General features: G+C 37.8%; 1 long non-coding RNA gene and 1 pseudogene across 1 annotated transcript; one reads left to right on the forward strand and one right to left on the reverse strand.

The window, feature by feature from the left end:
* The first annotated feature begins 4,814 nt into the window (after positions 1-4,814).
* On the forward strand, positions 4,815-9,682 carry LOC147505191 (uncharacterized). The gene is made up of 3 exons (XR_015193247.1): positions 4,815-6,786; positions 7,305-8,617; positions 8,707-9,682. It is a non-coding gene; the product is annotated as an uncharacterized LOC147505191 (long non-coding RNA).
* A 506-nt stretch (positions 9,683-10,188) lies between these two features.
* Positions 10,189-16,093, reverse strand: LOC147505192 (galactinol synthase 1-like; annotated as a pseudogene).
* Positions 16,094-16,613: the final 520 nt, after the last annotated feature.

A 16,613-nucleotide genomic window follows, 5' to 3' on the forward strand; every position in this document is an offset into this window, starting at 1 on the left:
ATTCAACATTTGTAGAACCATTTCTGGTTCACCACACATGTCTGACTCCTGTAATATTTCGTGCACAACCATTTGGCATTGTGCATTGTTATCCTCCTGAGCCACAGTCTGCTCATGTCGTGTTGATCCCTCAGAGACCACCCTCAGCCCTTCCACTACTGTCAAACCTTCTGCTTGAATCTCCCCATCCTGTTCAGCATCTACAAAAACCCCTTCCTCATCAAGGGTGTCTGTTTCCTCTCTATTGCTATCACCAGATGTATCATTCTCTTGTCTATGGTTCTCCACAGAACGTGCTTCCACTACCTTATCCATGTCCTTGTCAGGTTCATGCTCATTGGTGGCATCCTCTTCTGCAAGCACTCCAAATCTGTTTCTTTCCTCCATTTCAGGTCTAGTCCCCGTTTTTTCCTACCATACCTTACTGCTTTCTCCCTTGTTGTTTCTATTTCTTTTCTTTTTTCTCTTGTTAACCCCTTCTTCCATCTAAGGTACGGGAGTAGTGTCCACCACCACCTCTTTGTTCTTGTTTTGCATAGTGATAACCCCTTTAAGTTTCCTACATTCCGTGACCAAATGCCCGACTACCTTACAGTGATTACACATTTTGGGCAATTTCCCCACTTCCACCGTTTGCCAGAATTGAACTTTCTTAGTTCTAACATAGATTTGATTTGGGATCGGTTTGGACATGTCCACATCAACCAGGATATTGGCGTAGTAGCCATATTCTCTACTCAAAGTTTTCTCATCTATGTGCATCGGATATCCCACACCTCTTGCTATTGACATTAGGGATTCTTGCTCCCAATATTCTTGTCCCAACCCAGGTAATCGTATCCAGACAAGAGCATGAGAAAGTCGTTGGCTCTCTGGGCAGAAGTTTGGGCTCCAAGGGCTTAATCTAAGCAAAGCTTTCCCAAAATTCCAGGACCCATGAGACCAAACTCTGTTGAGATCTTCGGCATTGGAGAAGCGAATAAAAAGGTAACCTTTTCCTATTGGTGTGATCCTCCACTCCCGCGAGAGGGTCCATTTCTCCTTTGCTATTTCGCGAACTTTGTCAATGGGCACTTTGAACAAATCAATACCCAATCAAGCGGTGTTTGCAATAGTTTAATCCTCGTTCATACGGCGTTGCGAACTGTGTAATTCTTGGATACTCCCCATTATATCGGCTCGGGGAGCTCCTTGAGTTCCACCTGCGGCTGAACTTCTTTCTTTGCTATATCCACATAGGAGAGGCTTGAGGTAACTCCCTTCTCTGTTGTGTTTCTACCTCCTGAAGGGTTTTCCATCTCGTAAAGATTCATCCTTGCTTTCTCTCCCTTCTGAACTCACACTATCAACAATGGAGGATTTTACCAGAAAGGGCAAGAAACTTGAAGAGGGGAACGGATAAGAAGTCGCTACCTAATATTTTTTCCTATATTGAGTAAGAAAAGAGGCACTGGATCACTCGGGCAACTTACGTTATTTCACTACAAGTCACCCTAAAATCAGACCCCATTAAGAAAAGCCTTCATCTCGTGGATTCACCGCCGTCCTAGGATTGCATTGTATTGGGAATTGGAATCCACCACCATGAACCGAGTAAAGACCGTCACCGGCCCCATCGTCACTGACAACAAAAGTTCCCCCATAGGCTCCGTCATACTTCCATTGAATCCATATAAATTGGTCTGCGGAGATCTGAGCTATCTGGGATCAATTCTCATTTCGTCTAAGGCTCCTCTGAATAACAAATCCACTGCACTACCACAATCAATCAACACCCTTTTGACTATGTAATTACCCATTGCCACAGTGATAACCAAGGCGTCCTCATGAGGGGAATCCACAGCTTTCAAGTCCACACTAGTGAACACAATCCGTTCCCCTCCTTCCGCCGACCATGACTTGGGACGCGGCATCCCATTTACTTCATTGATCTATTGTATACTTGCAGTTCTCCTTATCTTCTCTCTGTGAGCGTTATGACTTAGAACCTCTCCACTGAAAATAACATTGATGGTTCCCAATATCCTCTCCTGAGCTGGTATTTGCTCCTCATTCGGGGCACTTACTACAAACTCTCTCATCATACCCTTCTCGACCAACCTTTGAACCAACCATTTCAACGCATAGCAGTCATTTGTTTCATGATTTTGTACCTGGTGATATGCATAGTATTTGTTCGGCATTTCTATTGGGGTACTCCACGGTCCCTCATATCCCTAAAGATTCTTTATCAATGGTAAGATCTCACTCAATGGCCTATTCAACGGCGTCTGTTTCGATTCGCGGTATGGTTTCCTCTCTCTATTCTCCCTTCGCACTCCCTCCCGACTCCTTTCCAACCGCGACGAATAGCTGTGGTACCCTCCACTTCCCCTATAGGACGCCTCCCTCTTTTGGTGATCCCTACCCTTTTCCAGAGATAACACTGCCTTTCCTAACCTTCGATCTAGAATTCTTCTACATTGTATCCTCATACCTTATGTATTTTTCCACTCGTGGATATAATTCATGCAAAGTCGCAATCTCGTTCTTAGCCACTGATTGATGTACTCCCGTTCCTAGCCGCAGTCCCCTTTCAAATGCTATTATTGCTGTCCTTTCATCCAAATTCTCCACCTTCAACGTCTCAGCCTTGAATCAACACAGATAATCCCTTACCAACTCCGTGGATCCTTGCCTAACATTGAATAGAGCTGCGATATCCACCACCCTCTTTATCTGATGTATGAAATAGTCTATAAACGCCTGTTTTAACTCCTGAAAATTATTTATACTCCGTGAAGGCAGTCGATAGTACCAGTCCGACACCCCCGCTTTAAGGCTAGTTGGGAACATCATGCACCGCATCCTATCATATCGTGCTTCTTTCCAGAGTGGTATTTGTTGTTGAAAGTGATGAATGTGATCTGCTGGGTCCCCCTTGCCGTCGTACCTTTCGAATCTAGGTTGGTTGAATCGTTTTGGCACCTCCGACGCCCATATAGCATCCGCCAACGGATTGCGATTCAGGCTAGCCACCACCTGACTAGCCGCTCCTATCTGAGTCTTCGCCTGTTAAAAGTTCGCCTCTCGATCATTGTTTATCATTTCCTGGACTTGCTCCATTGTGAGACTAGCTACCGGGTTGTCCACGAGATCCGGACCCTCTTCTTCGTTCTCCGATTTCCTCACTCGCTTCCACTCTCCCTTCCTCCTCCGTTGTTTCTCTTTCCTTTCTCAACGCTTCATTCTCCTTTCTCAATCTCCTGATCTCTTCCTGCATAAGCCTTGTCTCCTCCGAAGTTGACTCAGCGGCGGCCTCCTCATCTCCTTGATCTCCCCTTCGTTGCTCACTACTTCCGCCTCCATTTCTTGCACCACCACCTTCCTCGGTTGGCCTACTTCTCTCTTTGCTACTGTTGCCATTTCCACGTTGCTTTGATCTCTGCCCCCCGCAGGGCCGGTGAAATGTTATACCCCGATCAATGTTACACTCCTTTCTCCTTCTCTAATGTTATTCCCCCCAATGAAAAAGCCTCCCCTTTTCTCTCTCCTCCTCTTTCTCTTCATACTCATCCTATTCCATCCTAACCATCCATCTGTCTTTCCATCTTCCCTCCCCTTGGAATAATGAAAAAGCCTCCCTTTTCTCTCTCCTCCTCTTTCTCTTCATCCTACTAACATCCTATATCCATCCTAACCATCCAACAAAATTTAACATCTTAGAGGTAATGCCATTCTTTCCTTTTACTATTAGTAGGGTTTCTTTAATTCCTATCACCTCTGGCCGGGCAAGGCCATCCAGTCCACGATCCCCTGATCAAGAAAAAGGCCCCTAGATAAACAATAAACACTGTATATTGCCAAGCCAATACTTACATGGTTCATCCTACCGCTGATTTTCTATATCCCAGATCCTACCACTACACTAACAAAATATTAACAAATTAGAGGTAATGCAACATTCTTTCCTTTTTACTATTAGTAAGTTCTTATCGCTTTAATTCCTATCAGAGTTCTAAAAATGACTGGCTTCTCATAGAGCTACACGTACATTAGTTCTTCAACATCCGGTAACTCAGGAGTAAGGATTAATTACTAAGGATCAAACTGATATATATCATAGGCACAATATTGGAATAGTAGGTAACTCCTAGTCAAGTAGGAAAGTCCAATCGCGATCAGGGATTCATCACCTCAATGAACTGTACGCACTAAAAACACGGTTTTACAATTTATCTGATCGAGAAATCACTCTGTCAAATTGCAACCTATTGTGGTTAGCACTAACAGAAAGCTTTATGCACATACCAAAGAGAGAAAAACTATAATGTATTAACACTACTATACCAGAAGTCACTATATACATACCAAGTTAAATAGAACTAGCAACAACAATAGATGCACATTGAGCTAACAAACAGCACACCTCAAAACCTAGACAAAATTAACTCAGGGCCATGACCAAAACAACCAAAATAAAGTGACCTTACCAAGCATTGTCACTTTATTTGCTCCCCAATATGTAGTCCATTAAGCCATCAATATATGGTTTCCATTACGAATTGCAATAACGCAATATATGTTACACCGGAAGGAACTGCTATATCTTTTAACATAATGATAATCAAAAGTTTTTAGCCAAAAAAATAATAATAATAATCAAAAGTCAAAACCACAGTTTTAAAATGATAACTATTGGCAGAATCCCCTGTTCTTGGTGTTTTATAAGGCATAATTGAGATTTCAAAGTAAGACAGAAAACTTGATATATACTGACCAAACAAATCTTCTCTATATGAGCAAGCAAGATGCAACACCAACACATGTTTTCTGTATAAGTATTACATATATTAATGTACGTAGATTAGTTTATACCATATTATCATCTGCATTCAGTAGCTACTCATCTGATATTATATATTTTCTAAAACCAGCACCCAAAATATATGTCAAAATATATCATATATATGTTGAGTATTCTACTCATCTGATTGTCAGCTAGCTTATTCATGTGCAAAGCCAAAATACCCAAAGACATCATGAACAGAAAATAGTATTTACTCTGAAAATTATGTACTCAAACTTTAAGAGATACACTCATACACGTCTTTTAGATATATTTTAGATTTTAATTATTACTTTTCAGAATCCAGAATCCAGAGATATTGCAATCACAAAAGCAAAGTCCTAACCATGGCTTGGATATTAGCAGTAGCACTTCTTTTTAATTTTTTCTTGAGCTGGCTTCGTACTGTGAAACTTCAGTTTGGGTTGTCTCACTTGAGATATCTTGGTGGAGTTGAGCATTAACAAAAGCTTAAGATATTTATTTAGCTCTCGAATATGAAAAATAGTGTTGGGGGAAGGCTATCGTTGTAAGGACCATTGGTAGTTAAGTATGAGGTTAGGCAATATTGGCGTATTTAAGGAAGCCATCCAATTCCTGTTAATGTAGGCCCATTACAACTTCCCGCAAGTAAATTATTTCCAATTATAGAAAAAACAGCCATGGCAAAACAAGGTCTTTCAGTAATGGGTGAATCATATTCCTCACCCACCTCAATTCCTTAACATCTTCGCTATCACAAACCCAACAAGCTCATGCAGTCATGCCCACATTCTCAAAACTGGTCTTTCCAACTACACACACTTGAGCCCATCTCCTTGTCAACGCAATCCCGAATCCAGATGTCTTTTCCTTCAAAATTTAATCACTTTAATTCGCTGTCCATAAAATGCTATCCCATGCTCTACTTCCAGATAGCTAAATATTTCCTAGCGCGCTCAAGGCGTTAGGATTGGTAGGGAGGTTCATGGACTTGCTTGTGTTTTGTTCACTCTTCTTTAGTTCATATGTATATAAAGTGTGGTGAAATAAATTATTTGATAGGATGTGTGATAGAAATGTTGTTAGTTGGAGTGCAATGGTGGCGGGTTATGCGCGAAAAGGGTGTGTTGATAAGGCTAAGGAGCTGTTTGAAGAACAAGTTTTGGTGTTGAGCCCAATTTTGTTTCGTGGAATGGTTTGATTGCTGGGTTTAATCAGAATGGGTATTTGTCCGAGTCTGTCAGTGTTTTATGTAGGATGCATTCTCAAGAATTTGTGCCTGATGGTACTACGATTTCTTGTGTTTTACCTGTTGTTGGTGACTTAGAGGATTCGAAAATGGGGATTCAGATTCATGGATATGTGGTTAAGCAAGGTCTTGAGGGAGATAATTGTATTGTTTGTGCACTAGTTGATATGTATGGGAAGTGTGGGTGTTCGTTTGAGATGAAGCGAGTGTTTGATGAGCTGGCGAGAATGGATTTAGGTTCGTGCAATGCGCTGGTTTCTGGGCTTTCTCGTAACGGTCTTGTTGACGATGCGTTGCATACTTTTATGCAATTCAAGGACCAAGAGATTGAATTGAATGTCGTGTCTTGGACATCTATAATTGCTTGTTGTACGCAAAATGGCTAGGATATAGAAGCTTTAGAGCTTTTTAGAGAGATGCAGCTTGCAGGAGTGAAGCCTAACTCTGTGACAATTCCTTGCTTATTACCAGCCTGTTCCAACATTGCGGCTTTAATGCATAGGAAGAGGAGCTGCAGCAGCTTTTTGTAAGGGACACGATGGAAGGATTCTTGGAGCAGTTTACAGCAAGTTTAAATGCCAAAATGCCATGCAAGCAGAATGCAAAGGTGTTGAACTCGCAATTATACTGACAAAGAAACTCCATGTGTACTATGACAAGGGATTCTGAAGACAGCTACAGCAGGCTCCTGGCTATTCTGAAAGAGCACCATGTGTATATCCATGAGGTACGTCTTTTTCACTATTAGGCTTATGATCTGTTGTATCTAATTTTCTTAATCACTCACTTCACAAAGGGAGTCTGAATATGTGTTTATGGTGTGTTACAAGTTTTAAGAATTCAAATATTTATTGAGTAATAGGATGTAATTCAATTGATGAAATTATGCAATTTGTGCTGGATTGCTCAAGGTCTCTTCCATAGTAATTCTCATTTCATTCCATTTAGGGGTGGATTGTTTGATATTTGTGTGCATCTTGGATGTAGTGCAAAATCTTTTCTCACACTATTCCTTTTCACAAAACTCTTCCTGTAATCAATATATGACTCAATGGTCATTGTTGAATACTTGAATCAGTAGGTGGTAAAAATTATTAGTTTTGACTTTTGAGTAGATTTAAGGGGTCAGCTTTGTTAATATTAATAAGTTTATAAGAAGCCATCTTTCCATTATCTACTATGGTTTTTGTTTTTAATATTATTTTTCTCAATGCAATAAGTGTAGGTCCTGTTTGTGGTTTGCAGGTTTCCTTCCTTTTTGGGGTAACTGTATTTGAAAAAGCTGCAACTAACGAGTGTTATTCATTGGATATTTAGAAGAACTGGCCGGCATCTTTTTCTAACAGATGCAGAGAAAGGGGAGCCTCCACTGCTTAGACGTATGGTAGATGATCATGGTGTACACTTCATGTATGTGAGAGTTGATTGTTTTTCTAGTTTTGTTTTGCAGTTATGAGATTTTTCTCAGATGCAATATTCAACTATTAAATTTTTTATTCATGATTATGAATTGCGGCTATGTGGTCTTTATAGTTTCTGTTTGTTGGCTATGTATACAAGAGGTCGTAAATAACAATAATTCAAAAGAAGAGGATAATTAGAAGCTAATAAACCCTCTCTTTTGCGATTCTGAAAATGATTCCTAGTCGAGCTTCAACTGGTGTGTGGAAAGCTGCCCTCTTCATCATAGGTGCGTGAGAAGCGAAGTGCTTCAATTGGTTTAGGCTTACTTGTTTTGTTAGCATAAGTAGAATTATATATAGATCTGTGTCAAGAATTTCAGTTGGTATAGTTCAGAGGAATTCTTGGGAGCTACCTGATCTTCTAATAGGTATCATTGGTCGAGTTACGGGCGGGTTTTCTTTTTTGGTATTCTTTTGACAACCAGTTTTCAATAGTTTCAATTGTTATTTTCTCACTGCAGAAAAATATAATCTAGTGTTTTAATTAGCAGTAGGACCATAGGACCATAGTTTCTTTAGCATTTCAACGTTCTAGAGCTAAGAGCTTCCAGCCACACTTGGATATAGTATATTGCTCCCAGTATTTTGTGGAAACAGAATAAATATGATACTTGATGGGTTTTTTTTTGTTTTAGGCTTCAGACATTACTACAGTAGTATTTTTTTGGGTTTTGACTCCTGCAATTTGTGAGCAAATCCTTACTCTTAAAATAACAAGTATCACCATCACGATTGAAAAAGAATAATCTCAAATAATTGATCAAGATGTAAAGTCCATTGATGTTTTGATTGGGCCTTTGCTGGTGTTTCCATATCGGGTGAGTTCCAAAAATTTACTGACTGGCGTACTTTTTGTTCATTTTCTGTTTTGAAACAATAGTAGAATTCATAGAGAGATTGTGCTATTTCGGAATTTCAACAAATCTCATCACTTATCTCACCAAAGTTATATGCCAAGATATAAAAAATGTAGCGAGGAGCGTGAACTATTGGGTCGGCGTGACAACCATGATGCCTCTAATTGGTGGCTTCCTTGCTGACTCTTACCTGGGGAGGTTCAACATGGTTCTCCTATCCTCGTCCATCTATGTTGTGGTAATACATTTTGTGGTCATTTAGCAATATAGGAAACTGAACTGAAATTATAGATTAATGGCATTGTGAACTGACAGTTATTCCAACAGGGTCTTTGTCTATTGACAATGTCACAACTCATTCCAAGCCTTCAGCCTTGTCACGTGAAAACATGTGACAGAGCCTGGGGGATCCATGAAGTCGTTTTCTTTCTTGCCATATACTTGGTCTCTGTAGCCACTGGTGGTTATAAACCCGCATTGGAGAGCTTTGGAGCAGATCAATTTGATGATAATCACCCCAAAGAAAGGAAGAAGAAAATGTCGTATTTTAACTAGATCAGTTGGTAAACTCTTTGCAGAACTTATAGATAGATATCAAGCTTCTTCAGGGCAACTCATCAATAAAGAGAAGTGCAAAGCCTTTCTTAGCAGTATGCCTAACATCAGAAAACTTGAGATTTGCTCTACATTAGGCATTAGTGAATGCAACCTCCCAGAGAGGTATCTTGGAGTCCCTCTTTTTAATGGGAAGAGTCAACTCCCGGGAAGCCAAGTGTCTTAGAAGAGTCCGTAAAGGTATCCTAATACCTAGTGGCTAGGGCAAGTAGTCCCCATTTGTTATCTGCGGCTGAAGCCGCTTCAGTTCGAGTTTCTCTAGCAAGTTCCAAGTCCCTAGTTTGTAGCTTCAGCTAAAGCGAAGTTTGGTCAGTAAGGAGCGAGTCCGGGCATTAAGGAGTTGGTAGCAAGTAAGGAGTTGTTTGTAGCTGCAGCTAAAGGGAAGTCCGTTCAAAGGTGTCAAGATCGATACCTGAGAACTTGTTACTACAACAAAAGAGGTTTATTGCAGCGCCATACCCCGTTGCTAAAAGTCCTAAAAAGCGTCGCAAATGATCAATTGCAACGCCAAACAAGGCGTCGCGAAGGTGTTGCTAAAAAGTGGGTTACAAAAGCTTAATTGTGACGCATTAATAGGCGTTGCAAAAGCTTCTATTTTTTAGCCACGCCAACTTGCGCTACTAATACTTTATCTGCATCGCTACTTCATTTTATTAAACTAAATTGATTTTTAAAGAAATTCAAAGTATTTGCAGCGCTTGGCGTCACAAAAAACTACTTGTAACAGCACCATTTGGCGTTGCAAAAGGTTTTCTTTTAGCTGCGCTAGTAACTCATGGCAAAAAGTTTTGCACCTTTAGAAACGCCCAGCCGTCACAATAAAAGGTATTTGTTTTTAGTCGGCCAACCCATTCCAAGCGCCATGCTTTTGCCGCACCTTTAGGGTGGCAATAGCATACCTAGATACTAAACACCATTTACTCATCATTATGATTTTTTAATTTGGAAAATTCTACCCATTGAAATTTATGTATGTAGATACAATAAAAACACCATATTCAATTAGCAATAAATCATAACAAACTATACTTCATTAACTATTATCATCCTTTACAAAAGTATTTGAAGAATCTAGACAATTAGTCTTTGACAATACATCATATCATATAATCTTTACAGAAATCAACTAAATATAGACATTCTGCAAAACTAGATTTTACAATCTGCTGATTTGAACATCTACTGAAGATTTCTTCATTCATCTACCACAACCGATCGACCAATCTGGTACAACAAATAAGCAATACATAAGTAAACTTAAAACAAACAAAAAATCTAAAACAATAAAAAAAAAACTAAAATGCACTCAAATAAGCAATACATGTATAAGTATTTTTACCAAGTCAAAGTTATTATGGACCTAGAATGCACAAACACCACTGCCACAATTATGATCTCCACCTTTTGCACTATGGAAAAAAAACTATATTAAGACTTGTCCCTGTAAAAAACTTACTTTAGAACAAGTGAGTTGATTAAATTCAGTTTACAAGACAAAATTTGTTCAAGGTGAAAAGAAAATATGCTTACTTAGAGTAACAAACCTCTCCATTTCCGCCACACAACACTACCAAATTAGTGGTTGTGCACATCAATATGTCTCCATCGGCAACAAATTGCACTACAGAGAGTCCAGGAACATAGAAGGTGAACCAATGCAAAGGATCAAGATCCACCTAAAATACCAGTCACCAAGATAAGTGTAAATAGATTGTACAACTTGAAAGCATGCAGTGCCAAAGAATAAGAGATCCAGCAATGAAACTATCACTTAATGTGATGGCACCCAAACAACCTGTCCTAGCTAGAATACGCTTTAAGGCATCCTTAGGCTCATGTCTAAGAGGGGGCAGAACATTTAAAAACTTCTCACGAGCATGAAGGGGGCAGAACAACTTACATTGCATTCCACTTCTAGCTTTTGCCTTCTGGTAGCTAATTAACTTAATATAATTTTAGTATAGTATTTGGTACTAGCAGATGTACATGTGGATCACTGAGTTCTATTCTGAACTGGGATAAAAAGACATGGATGAGCAGATCTTAGGTACGCTAAATTTTAGAAGTTAGAACCATAACAAATTTGAACTTCATCAGCTTAGATGGTCATATCTATATGTGTTCAAAACAGGCAAAAACATGCATACATATACAAAATATTATGTTATGAAATCCTGAAATCATAGTTTGTAAATCCAATTCAGTTTCAATAATAAAAAAAACTCACTCATTTGCTTGCCTCAAATCATTTCTACATTAATCAACTATCAACTACATGTCATAATAACCATATAAATATAATACCAACACCAAGCACTATAGTTCAATTTTAGTTTCAGAAAAAAAAAATACTAAAAATAAATTGCATTACAACAAACAAAAGTTCAATTTTAATTCCATAAAATAGAAGCTAAAGAACATCAAAAGAATAACTGAAAAAAGTTAAAAGCTTTAATTTTTTTTTGCAAAGACAGAGCAACATTCTTCGCTAGTGTACCTCCATGGCTTGGATCCCTATTGGTTGTCAAATTAAACAAAACACTAAGATTAAAAGAATTATCAAATAAATAAAATTGTTTTAATGAGTACTCTCAAGTTTTAATAGGTAATCCAAGCAAGATACCAATAGACGTACTATTTAAGGTGAAAGAGGCTTATAACGGCACAGTAGTGAACCACTGTAGCTTGACCTTCTCAAGCTCAACGTTTTCAAGGTGCCGCCATAACATGGCTAGGACCAAATTGTACACCAAAAGGATGGGCTTGTAGACATGCTTGAAGTACTTGTTCAAGAAATCTTGACATTTCCACAACATACAAGTTAGTAAATAAAGAATATTATCAACTTTTATATCCACAACTCTTGTCCGTGTATAGGGTGATGTTGGTGGGTAATGATACTTATCATACATGAATCATCACTATTTTTACTATTTTTATTCAAACTACATAATGATGTAAATAACAATTCTTAAAATTAGTATATTTCAGGTGTAAATGTGTAATAACTCCTAAATTCAGTTTTATTAAATCTCAAAGAATTAGAGAATTTAAAACTAGTAAATTTAAAGATAGTTACAGTACCGCTTTTATGTAGTGAGGACCAAATGACCAATAATAAACTAGAGAAATGATGTTTCCTCAATTGGATGTAACCATAACAATCTACTGAGAAAAGTGAGGATGAACTCACTTGCTCTATAAAGGGTGTTGGAGCAATGATTCAATTCTAAGATTTTCAATAAGATTTCGAAAGTTAGTCTGCTAGGTTCATAGACAAACATCCCAACATTGAAGTACAATGGAGGAGACCTTATCTCAGCAGGCCATGTCACCTTATCAGGGGATTGATGGCAGTACCCAACTGAGTACTGAGGCAAATGACTCCAAGTTTTCTCGCAAAAACAGTCTATCATAGCATAGAAGTACCCGTTTGGTGTGTCAAAGAGATGATCTATGTTCTCAAACGCTTGAATATCAGCGTCGATCAAGATAAACCATTTTGCTATACTCTTCAAACTACAAGAAATCATCAATATGATCAGCATACTCGAAAGCAGAAAAAAAAAAGAAAAGATATGCATTTTATTTGGTATAATCACAAAAAAATTGGCAAAATAAAAGAAGACCTATAAGGTTCTCACTTGTATATCAAAGAATACTATGGCATGGTTCGTACATTGCATAACTTCAAAACCCCATTTCTAAAACATACACTTCATAACTTCACAACCTTAAAATTTGTTAATAAATAGCAAAATGAAACCCAATCTTCAAGTTCAATTATGATAGACAGGAACAATTAATTGAAATAACGAATAAAAATTCAATATTTCAGTTCATCTGACATGAAATATTTACTGAATCACAACAAAATCGATAGAAACTCAAACTTTACACACCCAATTAATCAAAAACTTAAACAAAGTCCTAATACTCTCAAGTACCCAAACAATCTGCACGAAATAGTAAACAAAAAAAAAACAAATCTGCAAAACAAAACAAGCCACTTACCACTTCAATTAGCACAAATCAAGCAAGCCCAACTCCTAAAATCTGAAATAAAATAAGTAAAGATTAAAATTTGAACTTTTAAAATGAAATGAAGATGAAATTAAGTGAAATGAATATGAAAACGTACAGAAAAGTGAGTAGAATATAATGGAAGGTAGATCTGATGGTGTATGTGAATGTTAGTTAATCTAAATTAGATATTGTGTATGAAAGCTTCGTTTACAAGCTCATTGAAGGAATGAAGCGAGTTTGGGAGAGATAAGATTGCGAGATGTGGAGAGAAAGAGGACGTATACTGGAGATGGAGGAAAGAAATTTTGGTTGAGATAGAGGAGGGAGAATGGAATCTAGGGTTTTTTTTTGTTCTTTCTAATTTTTGAGGACTGGAAGCAGGAACATGAAAAATCTAGCGGGCAAAAAATATTTTCAGCCAAAAACTATATGTCCATCCAAACCAAAGCCAATTAGCAACACCAGGAAGGTCGCAACAAGGGACTACACCAGCGGCGCCAAGCGGGTCGCAATAGGGATTTAATTTATAGCAGCACCACACTCGTTGCCAACAACAAATATTTTCAATTTAATTATATTTTAAAATTTAAGTGCACACTTTTGCAACACTCAAGGTGTCGCTCTAGGTATTTTCCAAATTGAAAATTCTATTAAGACGGATGATCTTTAGCAACGCCAAATGGTGTTGTAAAAGATGACTTTTTGCAACAAATTTTAGGCGTGGCAAAAGAGTGCGCTGCAACAGACCCCTTTTGTTGTAGTATTACCACATATATGGGTTTGAATCCCACCAATACTATGACCTACTCACTTAAGTCACTCTGCTCTCGTTGCATTTATTTTAGATGGGTGAGCTGCATATGGTGTGCATTTCCACACCGTTCCATTTGTTTTTTTCCATCTTCTCTCATAGTGAAGAACCAACTAGTTATTCCATTTGACACTTCTAGTACTCTAGTTTATTTTTATTTTTTTTGTTGACTACTCTAGTTGTATCTGTCTAGGATGGTTATGGAAACTTAACTAGGTGATTGGTAGGTTTATGTTGATTGCAGATGAAAATGTGAAATGACCGAAGAATTTAAATATCAATGTTTTTTTTAAAAAAAATAATAACTCTGCCACGGTCTATAACCGTTGCAAAAACAGCATCTCCCACGAACCCAAACCGTAAGAAAAACTGACCTTTTCCCACAGCCCAAAACCGTAGGTAAAATTGGCCTTTTGCGGTTACAACCTTGCGACGGTCTAAAACCGTGAAAACAATTTCCCACGGTTTTGGACCGTGGCATAAAACCTGTTTTCTTGTAGTGCATGGATAGGCTTAGAGAGCTTGAAAAGGACTATTATTATATATATTAGTTTGTCTACCCATGCGTGAATCATAAGCTTGCCTCTTGAAAAAAAATGGTCAAGTAAAACAAGATCCTACCCAAAACAGAGTACGACTATGGAACACAATTTTATTTCATTTTTTTTTCCTACTTTGAAAAGGTTTGTGTAAAACTTTATCATCTATGAATATTAATTGTCTAGCGAAAGACAATCTGGTAAAGGCCATTATTACGTCTTACGTTCTTTTCATAAATTCATAGTACGATCGCCTCTTTTCATAGCATAAAGACTGGCGTTTTGAAAGCTAAATCTTGAAAATACAACGTTACATTTTTTATTTTTTTCACAAATCTGTGTTTGGGACATAAGTTGAAAGTAAAATAGCAAAATAGAAGGAAGACAACGTTGTGAAGTGTCAGTGATAAGATTCTATAAGCGAAAAGTTGTGTTAATTTGCCTTCCCAACTGTCAAAATTGAGTACACGTACTACTTTTGTATAGGATTATACCAAAAAATATATTCTAATTTGTAAGGGAAATGTCATATGTTTTCAAGGTTTAACATTGCACTTGATTAGGAGTCGAGAGTCAAGACAATGAATCACGTATGATGTTGATTGCACACGGCCACATGCATGCATAAGTTTGTTTAGATTAAAAGGGAGCACAATAACATCTCAGACAGACACCTTTTTCAAAGGGAACTGGTAAGAAGTAAGACACGACCAATCAACATGTTTCTTGTATGGAGTCCCAAATGGAACAATTCAAGGCTAGTAAAATGCGTAACGAAAATATGAGAAAATGTCTTTTATAAATTTAAAATATATAACAAAATTAGCCGCTTAAGTAATTCAGCAAGATAATCGGATTTTCTTTGAAATCAGGTTGGTATTCACAATATACTAATGTTCTCAAACCCAGTCCCGAGGTCAATCCGGTAAAGGGACTTTGGTTATTGAGTTAGTAGTTCAACCAGTGGATCACTGGTTGGACTAGTAGGTCATTGCTTGGTCCGCCATAAATATATATACAATGTACTTGTTTAATTTTTATAGCAAAAGTTTATATTGTAACCTAGTGGAATGTTGTCTATTAGTGATTTTGGAGGTCCTAAAATCACAGTGAATACATAAACTTTTGAAAGTTTACAAATAATTTGTCTTTAAAAGTTTTGTAAATATATTAAAAATTAACTTCAAACATAAACACAAGAAGTAAATTGGCACGTTGGCGAGCCTGTACATCGATGACTTATTGACCCATGGTTTGATCCCTCCCTCTTACCGAATTTATTTTTCAAAGTTAAAAATTTCTCATGAACTGGTTCGGTTAAAACTGCCCAGTTTAATAGAAAACCATCCGGTTTTATTAGGTTAAGACTGGGTTAATTGCTAAAACTATCCACTTAATGACCCAACCCAGTTTGGAGACCGGGTCACTGGTTCACTGGGTCAAACCTCCAGGCCAGGCCGGGTCTGATAACACTGAATATACCACTGGGCCATACAGGAAAGGCCAGGGTGCAAGCTTGGTAGACCATAAATTACAACCGAAGAAAGGGAATTCAAATATAATTTAAGCGCCACCCAGATTCACCTCCAAGCCCAGTCTGAGCATTGTTTAGGATCTGCAAGATTGCAAGTATCCTCCATCCCTATCTTCTTTGTACTTCTCCAAAAACAATGGCACCAGTAAAGTCAGCAACTCCTTTCTTAAAACTTAGGTTGATCACCATTTCTGCACCTTGCAATCCAAATAGGATTTTGTCAGTAATAGACCCACAATATCAAACCCAACATTCGCTTTGCTAGTGATGCTCAAATAGCTACACGATGTGCATCAACTATTCCTCTTTTATAAATACTCAATCCCAGGTCAACTGTAATGGGAAAAAAATATGTTTTTAAAAAACACGAGGGCAAATGCTGTTGAACTCCATTCATTGCACTAAGTTTGTTGACGATACCAAAGTAAATAGAATACTGATGAACAAATAAGCTTGCTGTGTTTCTACTATACAAATCAGTTTTTGAGTATGAGAGCAGGAGTAATGAAGTCTGACATAGTTAAATTCAATCTAGGCCGTAATGAAGTCACTGGCATTCTAACATTTTTTTAATAGTTTCAAATAAAATCAAACTTTTAGGGAAAAACAAAAAGTAGATCCAAAGTAGATGTGTTTTTTCATAACAAACGAATTTCATAATTAAAAACTAAGACACATGGCTGCACGCTAACAGCCGACGCACTTATTC

Source organism: Coptis chinensis, chromosome 4 (assembly GCF_015680905.1).
Source record: "Coptis chinensis isolate HL-2020 chromosome 4, ASM1568090v1, whole genome shotgun sequence".
Taxonomy (NCBI): domain Eukaryota; kingdom Viridiplantae; phylum Streptophyta; class Magnoliopsida; order Ranunculales; family Ranunculaceae; genus Coptis; species Coptis chinensis.